The sequence below is a fragment of the Rousettus aegyptiacus genome, unplaced genomic scaffold (assembly GCF_014176215.1).
Source record: "Rousettus aegyptiacus isolate mRouAeg1 unplaced genomic scaffold, mRouAeg1.p scaffold_m13_p_4, whole genome shotgun sequence".
Classification (NCBI taxonomy): domain Eukaryota; kingdom Metazoa; phylum Chordata; class Mammalia; order Chiroptera; family Pteropodidae; genus Rousettus; species Rousettus aegyptiacus.
The window spans coordinates 724,768-738,671 of NW_023416307.1; the positions used below are offsets into that span (position 1 = coordinate 724,768).

The 13,904-nt window shown below is 60.5% G+C and overlaps 1 pseudogene; it reads left to right on the forward strand.

Annotated features, from left to right (window-relative positions):
* The first annotated feature begins 2,895 nt into the window (after positions 1–2,895).
* On the forward strand, positions 2,896–3,014 carry LOC118602084 (annotated as a pseudogene).
* The last annotated feature ends 10,890 nt before the right edge of the window (positions 3,015–13,904 follow it).

The following is a 13,904-nucleotide window of genomic DNA, read 5'->3' on the forward strand; positions in this document are numbered from 1 at the left end:
CGATTTGCTCGCATTCTAAACAGGAATTCGCATTTGTACCTACTTTTGATTTAATAATTTTGTATTCTTTTCCTTAAAGGGGGCCCGTAAGTCACATAAACCTGCAAACGCAGTCCATTCACATTTCAAAGGCGAGCGAAGGTGAACTTGAGGCGAGACCACGCCCACTTCCCGGGCCCCCCATCGGCCCTTCGCCCACGGGGTGTGACGCCCCTTCACAGCCTCACGCGCTGCTGAGGACTGGGACCGTGCAGGCCGCTGTCCTTCTGGGCTGGCCTCCTCCGGGCGGGGAGCTGTGTGGCGTGTGGCCACACGCAGTCTGGGCCGCCTCGGGCCTCGGCCCTGGCCGGCTCTGGACCAATGGGGCCTCCCCGGCCACCTGCCACGTGGGAAGCCGACGGTCCCTCGAAGCTTTGTTGATGACATTGAAAGGACGGCTCCCGGCTGCGCCTCCCGGCCCGGCGGCTCGGCTGGCTGGCGCCCGCGGGCGGGCTATGCGCGTGAGCATGTCCGTGGGGCTCGTTCACGGGGGGTCCAGGTTTCAGTGTGTCCCCGAGAGATCTTCCCATGTCCTACCCCTCGAACCTGCGAATGGGACTTTATTTTGAAATAAGTTCTTCGCAAGGGTCATCAGAGTGAGATGGGTCAGACTGGGTCAGAGCGGGCCCAAATCCAGCGGGGCTGGTGTCCTTATAAGGAGAGGGAAATTCGGACACAGAGACACACGGGGGAAGGCCGTGTGGAGATGGGGACAGAGAGTGGGGTGACGCATCTGCAAGCCCAGGGACGCCGGGGGCTGCTGGCAGCCACCGGAAGCTGGGGCCGAGGCGAGGGACGGCTCAGCCTCCAGAAGGAACCAGCCCCGGCCACACCCGGGCTCCGGCCTCCGTGCCCTGGAGAATCGCCGTGTGCCCTCTGAGCCACCCCGTCTGTGCGCTTTGATACGGCGGCCGTGGGAAACTAACCCTTCTGGGGGAGCGAGGGATCTACAGAAACGAAATAAAATTCCAGTTGCCGGGGCAAACCACGGAGACCGCCAACAAGTCACATGCGGCTGTGGGTCGCGGAGGGTCGTGTTGACTCTTCAGTGGGGGTCGTCGTGGTGTCACGCCCAGGCCGGCTAACGACTGTGCAACGGTTTGAATCCCGGAGAAGGAGCTGGCTGAGGTCGCGTGGACACACCCCGGCCTTTCGTGCCTTGGGCCCCTTCAGGGGTGTGGGGCGACCGGACGCTTCCTCATCACCGCTGCCTGGGCGGAGCCGGAGCCGGAGCCGGAGCCGGAGCCGGAGCTGGAGCCGGAGCCGTGCCTCCTCGACGGCCCACGAGCCCTGTGAGCCGCTGCAAGGCCTCTGCGGGCGGACGGGAGGCGAGCTGGCGAGCCCAGGGTCTGACCGATTCCCAGCTGTGGATAGAAAACAGTTTTCAATCTGCAGTTGGTTGATTCCAAGGCTGTGATCCCTTGGGAAATGGATGACCGACTGTACATTTATTGAAAAAAAATAAATAAATCCGTATACAGGTGGACCCCGCGCAGATCAAACCGCTGTCGTTCGAGTCAGCTATGGTCTCGGCGTCCGCTGTCACGAGAACATAAATGACCCTGGGCACGCTCATGCAATGGGACATTCAGCAGCCGCCGACAACTCTGAGGGAGCCGTCCGGGGCGCGCACTTAAGCGGGAACGGCCAGTTTCAAGGGGTGGCGTCTCCCATGGGCTTTGTTTAGAAATCCCCCAGGCCCACGAGTGTGCAAGTGCGGTGTGCACGGGAAGGACGTGGACACGCACATCGGCCGTGTCGGCCCTGCCCTCGGGAAAGGAAGGTGGCGGGGGCGGGGAGGGCCTCTGCTTTTGTAATTAAAATAACACTGATGATTAATAATAATAAGTAGCCAATGTTAAACGAAGACATAAAACAATTTGTCAACATCCGTAGAGTGTACGATGCGAAGAGTGAACCCTGATGCAAACTATAGGCTTAGTTCATAAAAGACTTAGTTCATAATGACCTGTGAAACTTGGTTCATCGAGTGTAACACACGTACCACGCCGGCGGAGACGTCGCCCGAAGGAGAGGTTGCGTGCGTGCGGGAAGGGGCGCCCGGCGCTCTCTGTGTATCTGAACAACTACTCTGTAAACCTAAAACTGTTCTAAGAAACAACGCTTTTTTTTTTTTTTTTTTTTTTTAAAGAGAGAGAGAAATAAAACAATTAATGGACACTTGGAGTAGGGCAGGGGTTGGCAGTTTTTCTGTAAAGGGCCCGACAGTAAGTGGTTTGGTCTCGGTCACAGCTGCTCACAGTCGCTTTTCTCTTGTACGACACGGGCAGCGTGTCGGCGGGCGAGTGAGGCTGGCCCTTCTCGCAGAAGCGTGACAGGGTTGGGTGGGTCTCACGTGGGACCGAGGACCAAGCGGAGATGTCGCCCACTCGCCGTGAATAGGCCGGCGAACCCAGGAAACACCGAGGGCCTTTCCCTCGCACGCGGCTTTCACCAGAATCAATGGTGAAACGGATTTTAAATTGGCTTAGAATAAGCTCAGTTTCACGCTGCCCGATCCCAAAGGACAGAGGTTTCCCACAGCTGAGGATGCAGAGAGAGCAAGCGCCCACGATGTAGCTGGGAGCGTTTCTTCAGAAAATACCCGCCCTGCGTCCTGGGGCGGCAGACATGGCCTGTGCCTGTGTGTGTGTGTGGGGGGGGGGTCTCCTTCCACGGGGCCGGGACTTCCAGGGTGCGACTTTGTCTGAAGGACTTAGAAGTAAGTGTTGTTCTAAAGGTTAACCGAAAAATGCTATCATTTTCATTCCACAGGAAAGGTTAAAAAGAGAAATTATACCAAACGCTTTCAGCACATAGTGAGGTCGTGCAGGGTGATGAAGGAACAGACTCTTTGTCTACGGCCGCGCCGCCCCGAACCAGCCCGATCCCATCTGATCGCGGAAGCTAAGCAGGGTTGGGCCTGGTTAGCACTTGGACGGGAGACCACCCAGGAAGACCAGGCGCTGCAGGCGTGAAAAATAAAAATAAAAATAAGGAATTATAAACTGACAAGGTCCTTGCAAACCATGAGGTCAACCAAGGGTTGCCTCACTGAAAAAAAAGGAAGGAAGGACGAAAAAGAAACAGGAAGGAAGGAAGGAAGGAAGGAAGGAAGGAAGGAAGGAAGGAAGGAAGGAAGGAAGAAGAGACACACTTAATGACTATGTCCCCTCGTTGGAGGGACGGACCAGCGGAAGGTCCCGTTCACTGACTGTCCGGGAGCTGGGTCTGCAGCGTCGTGGGGAGTCCTCACGGCAACCTGTGAACTTGGAATCAATAGGCCCATTTTGCAGATGAAGAACATGGGGCTTTGAAGAACTGAGCAACTTTTTTCAAGAAAATATAGCTCTAAAGTTGCTAACAATGGGAGCTGGTCCCGATCCACAGCCAGGCCACCCGTGTGACCCATGGAAATGCGTCTTACGTCACAGGGTATTGGTCCCAGGAGTGCGTGTCTGCGACTTGGTCAGGATCGGGCTGAGCCACGTTGGTCGGCGGCATTTCCACGCAGCATCCGGCGGTGGCTTTGTCGGTGAGCGCAGTCTAAACGTCTCCGCCTCCTTCTCGAGCTGGCTCTGACTCCCAGGCTCGGGCTCTGCCCGTGTCCACAGCTGTGACATGGGTGTGCGTGTCACCCACCACCTCAGCGGTGGGCCCGGATCGGCACCTGCTGAGAGACGGCGGCCGGAGTGGCCCCCCCGCACGGAGCATGAGCAAGCCTGGGGAGTCCCCGGGGTGGTGACTCAGACGCGACGTGGAGGGAAGGGCCGCTGGGAAGTGAGCCCTGCTGGGTGAGCCGATGGCGGGAGAGCCGGGAGGCCAGCGCCTGGAGGGGGCGGATGCGCGCGAGGCTCGGCACCTGGTCGCCCCTGTCCCCGCGTTGCCCCAGGCCGTGCGGCCAGCTCTCTCACGCAGCCGCACTGAGCTCACTGGGCTCCGCCGCCCAAGCGGGAGTGGACGCGGCCGCCGTTGTCCGACGCCTGCCTCAGCTCCAGCGCGTGGGGCCTGGCTCGCGGGGTGTCCCCCAGGGCTCGCGTGCACCCACAACCTCGGGCCGGGACCTGGTGTGCAGATAGGGTCTTCACAGATGTCATTAGTTAGATTAAAGGGTCGTGTTGCGTCAGGGTGGGCCCTAAGTTCAGGAGGACTGGTGTCCTTACGAAACAGGACACACAGACGCTCACAGAGGGCAGACGGCGTAGGACGGGGCAGGCAGCACTTCGAGGTAGAGGGGCGCGTTTCTCAGCTCCGGGGACGTGGGGACCAGCAGAACCTGGAGGAGGCGGGGTGGGTCCCCCGAGCCGTCAGAGGGGCACGGCCGCGCCGGCACCTGGGTTTCGGGGTTCTGCTCACAAACTCGCCAGCCAAAGCGGTCACACGTTCACGACTCTATTTACAAGGCTTTTGACACACTCTTTAAGAAACAGGTTGACCTCATGGTACCGTCTTAATTGTATGTTTTCGTTGTGATGTGTGCGAGTGTGTGCATGTGAATGTGTGTGTGCAAGTGTGTGCACATGTGTCTGTAGAAACTTCCAGCAGTTCATTAGCAGCAAGTACAGTAGAGAAGGCACTTTTTATTACGAGTCTCTTCTGTCATGTTTTGGGGTGGACCCCAAACCCAGGACCATGTCCCCGTGTTCAGGTCAACGGTTTAGCAATCTGACTTCTACGTGCAACCTGAATCTCCCTCAGCCAAAGGGCGTAACAGGCGCAGGCGACAGGGGTTAGGCGTGGGCCTCCTCTGCGTGCAGGATCCCCGGGGGACTGGAGCCAGCCAGGCTCCCCCCGCCCAGAGCCTCTGCGGTTCTCCGCCAGGACAGCTTCTCCACTCTCCGATAGCTCCTTCTCCCGTGCCTGGCCTTGGCTCACAGAGGCCTCCTCCCACCTGCCTGCCCCAGGGGCTCCCTGCTGCATCCCCTTCCGTGAACTGTGCTCCATTCCCAAGGATATTGTCTCTCCCACCTGCCAACTATAGAGGCTGGAAAAGTCGCACCCTCGTCTGCACCTCCCTTCCCCAGGTGTCCTCAGACTCCAAGCATCATCCAGCCAGAGGCTGGGGGGACGCTTCTCCCTCCCAGAATGCAGCACGGTGTCGGGGGGAGGGGCCGGCTCCTGGATCCAGTGGAAGCCTGGTCCAGCCCGGAGGCTAGAGTCGCCGGCGCTGGCGGTGGAGTCCCTGCCTGCCTCGGCAGGACGGCGGTCCAGCAGGAGGCTGGGAAGGGGTCTAGGAGGCGCTGCTTTCCTTGGGAGGAAGATGCATTCCAAGCCTGGCTGCACGATGCCCGCCTGGGGGCTGACCTGACCCCGCTGGAAGACCTCGGTGCAGTGCTGTCAGCCACATCAGGGTCCTCCAGGGGCACGCAGCCACGGGGGATGTTGCCACAGTGCCCCCTGCTGTCGGATCTGCTCATTGCGTTCCATTCGGGGTACACTGCCTGTGGGTGTGCGAGGCCTCATGCGTGCGCCTTTGGGTGTGTGGTGGGGGTGAGGGTGTCAGGTCAGTACACAGGCCCTCCGCCCCCAAGTGCCCAGTCCCCAGAGAGCGCGACATGCAATCTGCTTTGCTCACACTCAGCTCATCTTCAGCAGCTCCGGGAAGACTGAGACTCCAGCAACAGAATTCAAGGCATTCAGTGAGAACTCGTTTTGCTAAAAAGTAAAAGAAAATGCCTCTTTTATTGTTGTAGTGCTTGTGACAAGGACGGGGGGCATCCATGTCACCTTCCCGAACGCCCACGAACACAGAGCACGTGTGTGCAGAGGGAAACAAGGTGGGCTTCAGGATTCTGCTGTCCGCCGCTGCCCAGGTGGGGGACCGCTCCGCATCCAGCGTCACGTGTTTCTGGCCTGTGCAAGCTGAGTGGCCTCGGGAGGGCTGGGTCGCCGCCGGCTGAGCCTGGATGCTGCAGGTGTGGACACACCTGTCAAGGCAGGCGCAGAGCTCCCTCACCTGGAAGCTGCAGGTGAGAACCCAGGAGCCTGTCCCGCTCGGGGTCAGCCAGGTGCCGGCAGACAGGAACGACAGAGGCCCTCCCCATCACCTGAGGCCTCCGGTGCGTCTTCCTGGCGCAGAGGGGCAGCCGGGCCGGGCACGGTGCGTGTGCGTTGGAGCCGGCAGCAGGGCTGTGCTCCCGGGCCCGTGCGGCTGATGGCGGGGCCACGTGGAGGGCCTCCTCTCTGGCCTGTGGGCCACCCCCTCTTTTGCACTAAGACCCCCAAACCCCTCTGCACAGGATCCAGGCATGCCTCCGCTGGCCCACAGCTAAGTGCAAGAGCCTGCCAGCTTTGACTACCCAAGAGAGCTTGATTAACGATGCAAACATTTTATTGCATTCCTCTTCTAAGAGTTAGGGGCAATGAGGAAGCGGGTCTCGCACCCTCGAGAGGGGGCTCCCCGGGCCTCCGAGGTGACACTGAGCGCCTGAGTGCTCTCTTGGGAAGAGGAGAGTCAGGGTAGAAGAAGGGCATCAGATGCTGGAAATGCATCACAGTGAACCGTGTGAGTGGGAATTCTGCCATGTTTTTGACTCTCTGGAGCCTTCTCGCCCAAGGGGTACACACTGTACAGGGTGGGGGCTGCCTGCCTCGTTCCCGCCAGCGGAGCCTCCTGCTGCCCACCAGCCCTGCAGGGAAACGCCCGGAGGGGAAGGGAGACTCCTTCCAAGGCGGGCGTTGGCAATACAGACCCGGTGAATTAAAAACACACGAACAAATAGAGACCAAAGTAAGAAGACAGAACTCAAGATTTCTGGGATGTCCCAGCAGACACCTGTCCTGGCAGAGGTGTGGGTGGTCATGGGCCTTAGCTCATTTCCCCACGGACCGGCTGCTGGTGACATGGAATGACCCTTAAGCCTTAGTCCTCGGAGAGGTGGACACACACGATTTAACAGTGTATAACTCACGCTTTATTGCACGCGCCTTGATCCCCCCTCAGGCTCAGACCCTGATTGTTTCTCCGGCTCCTGGCTCATGGGTCCCTCCCATCGCTCCTCCTTCTGACCTTTCTTAACCCCTCTCGTTGCGTTAGCCCTGCCCCCGGCATCTCCCCAGACTCTCCTCTGTTATATGTTATAACGGCCTGGTATATGACCACGGCTGCGTTTATTTTGAAACAGGTATGAATCCTCTTTAGAAAACAGACTTAAATCACCTCAAGTCCTCGTGGCCCCTCCCCGCCATCAACAGGCGCCTCCAAAGCATGCCACGACACAAGCCCCCAAGCACTGCCCTGACCTCAGTAAACGGCTGCGGCCACAAGTCTGGCTTGACACTTCACGGGGACCCTGCCGGCCGTCCTTGCTCGCGGAGCGAGGCTGGGGAAGGGAGCAGACGCATGCCACAGCGCCCCCTGCTGGCCGAGAGCCCACGTCTCCCACGCTCGGTCTCCTCTGGTACCTGGGGGAGCCCTGAGCCTGAGCGTCTGACCCGGAGAAGGAAGGGTCTCCGGCTGTAAGAGAAGCCAGGCTGCGGTCACAGGGGGCCCCTCGGCACATCCGGGCCTTCGGGCGAGCCGGTGAGCTTGCTCGGGCTGCAAGCAGACCTGGTTCCTGCGGAAAAGTCCCCAGTGGCCCCCGCCTTCTGGCAGCGGCATTTACAGACCCGAGTCCTGCCCTTGTCCTTGGAGAACTCCGAGGACTCCGTGGCCTTCCACGCAGACTGAGGGGGGTCGGGCGAGGGCTGGGCCACACGCATGCCCCACCCCCAAGTCTGGCGAACCCCCTCATGCCACTTTGCATAAAACTGGGGCCACCTTAGCCCTTTTCGGGTCCTCGAAGGGGCGGACACACACGTACTGCATCTGATACGTACTCTGCCTCTTCAACGTGCTGTCTCTGCACGGAGCGGGAAGGACGCGGGGCCCCTGCGTCCTGGCCGGGGTGAGGGCCCCCCGCGGAGGGGGGGCACCGCGCGCCTCTCCTCGCTCGCCCATCTCGTCTGGGTACCGAAGCGAGAACGCTCGGAGTCTCCGACTTAGGCCCCCGTCTCCCGGGTCCCCTAAGTGGGGTCCCTTTTCCGTGGAAGCCTGGGGTGGGGGGCAGGCTTGTCGAGGACCCGGGGAGCCCTGCCGCGGCGCCATCTGGGGGAGCCGGGACCACGGTGTAAGGTGGCTTCTCCTGTACCCACATCAAACGAATATGAAAAGAAACAGGTAAAATTAACTTAACCCCATATATCCCAAATACTATCATTTCAACACGTGACATACGAAACGTTATTCAGGAGGCAGTTCACGTCCTTCGCTCTGCGCTGCCTTTGAAGGCGAGTGTGCATGGCACACGCACGGCCGCTCTCCAGCAGACCGGCCCCTGCGTGTGGGAGCCGGGCCGGGCCACGTCGCCCGTCCCGACCTGGGACCAGCCACGGAGGAGGTGGGGGGCGGGGGGACACGGGCGGAAGAGCGACGCGCTCACGTTCTCGCGCGCCCCCCAAACCCGCTCGCCACGCACCGCGTTAAACCCGCCCGCGCTGAACGCAGAAGAGCGGCTTCCGCGGCCCGCGAATGTGTCTCGGACCCGCCAGAGTCTGGCGCCCCTTTTCTCACGGTGCCGACCGCGGCGACCCCCAGCGGTGTGACCTCGGCCAGGGGCTGCTGCCGTTTTCCACGCCCACCCCCGGAGCGCGGGGTCCCCGCGCCCGTCCTGCGCCCCTTCTTCTGTGACGTACCCATAAACGTCGGACTAGAGAAAAGAGCCGGGACGGCGGCGCCGACCGTGAAATCCCCGGCCTCGCGTCGTCTGCTTCCTCGGGGGGCGTCGGAGCCCGGGACGAGCTCACGCGCATGTCCCCGCAGCGGCGACCCGCGAGCGCGAGCGGCGGCCCCGGCTGCCCCGGGCTTCGCTGCTCGTCTACCGGGGCGTTCGGTGCCGGGGGTCAGGGTGCGGGGCGCTGCAGAAGTCCTCTAACGGGCTGCGACCGCGGGGGCTTTTTATGTGGGGGGGGGGGGCAGGGGGCGACTCAGAGAAAATCCGGGTGTGTTGGGTTCCTAAGAAACCATAACAAGTCACCACGAACTGTGCCGCAAACAACAGAAATTCATTCTCCTCACCCCTGGGAGGCTGGAATTTTGAAATCGAGGCGTTTGCAGAGTCGGCGGCCCCCGGAGGGGCGGAGGGAGACGCTGCTCCCCGCCCCCTCCCCGCCGGCCCCTCAGACCCCCCCTCGGCCCCCCCCACCCCCGCCCCCCACCTGGGCTGTAGACGCGGCGCTCCCATCTCCGTCCAGTCTGCTCCTCGCTGTCTGTCTGTCTCTCCATGCGTCTCTTCTTCTAATAAAGGACACCGGTCGTTGAATTCAGGGCCCACCCAGGTGATCCACAGTGATCTCATCTCCAGGTCCTTAACCAATTACACCTGCAGAGACCCCATTTCCGGGTGAGGTCACACGCTGAGGTTCTGTGTGGACATGAATTTGGGGCGACACCAGCGAATGCCTGCGTTTGAGAAGGCAGGGCCGCCCCACGTTTGGACATTTTGCTCTTTGCAAAAAGGTCCTCACACACCTTACTCTCGCCTGTCTCCTCAGGCCCCGGGGGGACGGAGGCCCTGGCCGAGGCCGCTCCAGCCCCGCCTGGCTCCGGCTGGCCGGCAGGTGCCTCGCAGAGGCTCGCGGTGACCTGCGTCTGCCGCTTGGTCCTGTGAACCCACTCCCGGAAGTCTCGCCTTTTACTAAAAGCCCGCAGTTCTCCCGGTGATGGCGACAGCATGGACACAGCTGGCCGAGAGGCGCCAGGGGCGGCGGAGAGGGCCACCGCACTTCCGCCAGCTCCCCTCCTCGCTCGCGGCAGCGGTGGGAGGTGGTGACCCTGAGGTTCCACGTCCCGCGGGCGTCAGCTCCACCGACTTCGAAACGAGGTCCCTTGGCTCTCACTCCCGGGAAGTCCGGGAATAATTTGGTCTGATCCACGCGTGCAACAGTGTCTTCAGGGACCTGCTTACCTCCTCTCTCTGATCTGGCCTGCCTCATGCTGACAAAAAGGCTGCAGCCATTCCGAGCATCACATCTTCATACTGCACGGTTGGGGAGAAAAGACGGCTGGCGTCCAGAATGTGTCTCAGGGGAGCAAAGAGCCTTTTGTGCCCGAGGCCTTTGTCTCCATGTCTCCATGTCTTACTGCCACGAAGCAGAATGCAGGACGTTTCTGAACCCATGTCTCTGGTCAGACGACTTCTGTGGGCTAATGACATGAGGCCAAGGTTACTCTGACTGACGGACTCAGCTGGCTGGGCTAAGGCGATTGAGTCCATCCCTGCAGAGGGGTAGGTTCACCGCGCCCCCACCCCACCCCCCCGAACCTGGGGCCTTTACATGAAATAGGGGAGGTCGTCTCTAGGACGCCTTGTCTGATGGCTGGGTCAGACTTGACTCTGCTTCTAGAAATCACCCTCAGGAGATGCTCAGAAATGTAGGAAGTGATTTATGCACAAGGATGTTCATTTTGGGTTTCTTTTTAATGGCAAACCATTGGAAACGATCTGAATAACATTGGTTAGCTATTGGATGCTGTATAAGCATGTCAAGGAACAGTTACTTACAAAGGAAAATAGTAATATTTTAAAGCAAAAGTGTACAGTGTCAACCGAGCTTGATATCTTCACGCCCGGGCAAAAAGTGGAAGGATGCACACCCAAAAGTATGCTGCCTCCAGCAGTAGGAGTGTCATGTTATTCCTTATAATTTGTATTTTTCCATATTTAGTCAATTCAATAGGCATATGTTTTGTACATGTCTATATGTATCATCAGGGGACATAGAAGCATGAACAATGATTAATCCAACAGTATGGGAAATACCAGTTTGAAGGCACCTTCCTCCACAGGGGGACTTCCCGGAGGAGGCAACATATAAACAGAGTCCCCTCGGCTGGGAGAGTGGCTTGGAAAGGGTGGGTGGGCATGGATTGGCAGGACGGCCGCCTTCTGCCTGGACAAGGCTTTCCGTGGGAGAGAACGGGCAGGCGGGGTGAGCAGGGTGGCTAGGCCGGGTGCCCGGCAAGGTGGCATGTGTAATACGGCACAGTCAGGGCTGGGCGTGGGGTAAGCGGGAGCCGGGCACAGCCTCGCGTCCGTGGAGACAGGCCTGGCCTGGCAGGGAGGGGGCCGTGGGAATGGGGGGCGACTCGGGGGAGAACCCCTCCCCCTCTGACCTCGGAGATGGCCCGGGACGGATGAGGGCAACACCGGGCAGGGGTCAGGCCCATCCGAGTGGGAGCCACACGGCCACCTTCAGCTCCAGGAGAGCAGCGAGGAGAGTGTCGCTCAGGCAGCGAGGGGTGCGGAGACTCTCGGGTGCCCCGGGGGAATGTCTGCGGTGCCAGAAGAGGAAGCGGGTGCCAGGCTGGGTGGACGGAGCACAGAGCCCAGCCCGGGGACACCCGCGCTCAGGCAGGCCCTGGAGGGCAGGGCCGAGGGGAGGCGACAGGGGCCCGCAAATCCCCCCCTGGCCTCTGCTTCTGTCTTGACCCCTCTCCTTGGACGGCGTCTTGGGGGCCTATTGCCAAGAGGCCTCACTGCCACAGGGAACCCCGGCCTGCTCTGGGGCTGACACCCCCAGCCCGCAGGGGCATATCACTGCCACGACCTAAGGGAGCCCCAGCTTCGTTACTGTGCCACAGAAAAGCGACATGAGGACGGGGGAGAAGGCCGGAGGACAGCCTGGTGGAGGAGGGCCAGGTCGGAGTATGATCGTCCTGGGGCCAACAGACCAGGGCACCCAGACCCAGCAGCTTGAAGAGCAGCAAGCTGTCGTCCCAGGGGCTGGAGGCCGGAAGTCCCAGGTCAGTGTGTCCGCAGGGCGTGTTCTCGCCAGGGGCGCTAGGGGACAGTGTGTGGCCTCCGTCCTACCTGCCGGTGTTGCTGGTGACCCTCGGTGTTAAGTTCGTACATGGGTCACTCCGATCTCTGCCTTCACAAGACCCTCTCCCTGTTTGTCTGTCTGTCTGTCTGTCTCTGTGCTCTGATCAGGACACCGGTCATTAGATTTAATGCAGGGAAGAAGCAAGAGAACTATGCTGAATCAGCCACATCAGAGACTGCGCTAGGCCCGTCGCCCAGCGGCCAGGCCAGGAGGATACCTGCAGAACAAGGGACGGCTTCTGCTGGCTGCTGGCAGCCGGGCCCCGCACCTGCGAAGGGCAGACAGGAACAACAGCATCTTTAAGTGGCACCTACACAAAATGAGATCGTTTGTTCCCTGCAGCTAAAACCACGGGGGGCCTATGGATTAGGCTGGGAGCCTCTGACTGTGACGTGTGTGCGTGTTGTGTTGAATTCTTTCTTCAGTCTCCGCCAAAGGCCCCTCTTCTTCTCTGGGTGTGGGGCTTGGTCTCCCCACCCCCACCACTCGGGGGCGTGTGCCCTGTCCTGAGTCAGCCTGACCCATCTCGCTTTGATGACATTTGCAAAGGCCCTGTTTCCAAACACTCACATCCACGGAGGAGTAGCACGTGGACATATCTTTTGGGAGGATGCGAGTCACCCCACGCCCATGGGAGAGAAGCCCTCACGCTGCAGCAAGATGAGCACAGCCTCAGGCTTCACCCCGTCACCAGTGATGGCTGGAGTCGTTTGCAAAAAGAAGAAAGGTTCCCCAGGGAATGCGGGGTGGTGAGAACAAGCCGCTCCAGGGAATAGCTGAGAAACCTCAAGAATGCAGAGCCCCACACTTCCTTAACTTGAGACAGTGAGAAAGCCCAGATCAAAAGCATCTGGGAACAATGCCGCGGGCGAGCCGTGTCTTCTCCCGCATCCTGGTGTCAGGCTTCAGCACGTCCGGGATCTCAGCTGTTGAGACGCAGCCAGCCAGCCGCTGGGCTCGCTGGGCTCTGCGAGCAGCCCGCCCAGGGCCCCCGCGGCCAGGGGCCCTCTGCCTGGGGCCGGCCTCGCCCGCTGGACAGTGGCTCAGACCGGCTCCTGCCCGCACGCCCGGGGCACCACGCCTGGGCAGCCTGGCCTGACCGCAGCCTGGAGAGCGGCTCCGTGCCTAGGGGGAGGGGATGGGTAGTGGCGGCCGCAGGAGGCCACGCTACCCGCCTCCCGGGTTCCAGCCCAGCTCTGCCTCTTCAGCCCCAGGGTCTGGGAAAGGTCCTCGGCCCTGGGTGGCGCAGTGGCCTCCCCTGTAGAGGACACAATAGGAGGCCTGCATGGTGGCTTAAATGCACAGCGCCCGAACTGTAGGAGTGGGGGCCCCGCTGGCCTTGGCTTCACTTTTCTCGTTGGCATTTTGGTGAAATAACCCCGGCTCCATTCCAGGGCCTGGTGCTACCTGCTTCTACTCCCATGGCGACCGGCAGAGCACTCCGCTCACAGGTGCAGCTTCTCGCCTGTGTCGAATGGTAAACTGAGGCACATTAAATATCCAAGGAGTTTATCTGAGCAAAAGTCGATTGGAATGGGGCCATGGCAAACTGGAAGTGGCAGGGAGAGCCGCACAGGGGCCCAGGGGAGACTGTGCAGAGTTGAAAAGCAAAGGAGGAAATGATTTGATTGACCGCAGCCCAAAGCCCCGGGGGCCGTTTGTCATTGACTGCCCTAGAGGTTCGATCTGGCAGCCTCAAGGTGTTTACAGGCTTAGATCTAGGCTTGCTGACATAGGCCACCAGGGCGCTAAGGCCACCTCACTCTGCTGGCCTCCTTGTTTGATTAATTTAATGTATTCTGCGGGGGGGCCCCCAGTCCCCAAGGTGGCCCTGCCCCTCCCCCTGTGACCTGGGCAGTAGCACGGGGTCCCACTGAGCAGTGGTGACCTCTGCACCCGCCACCCTCCTCATCTCCTCCAGCAGAAAGGGTGCAGATGCCCCGGGAAAGGTCCCTGGTCGCTGTCCTGGGAAATGGCCCCCGCGTGGAGGAGAAGGCACCTGC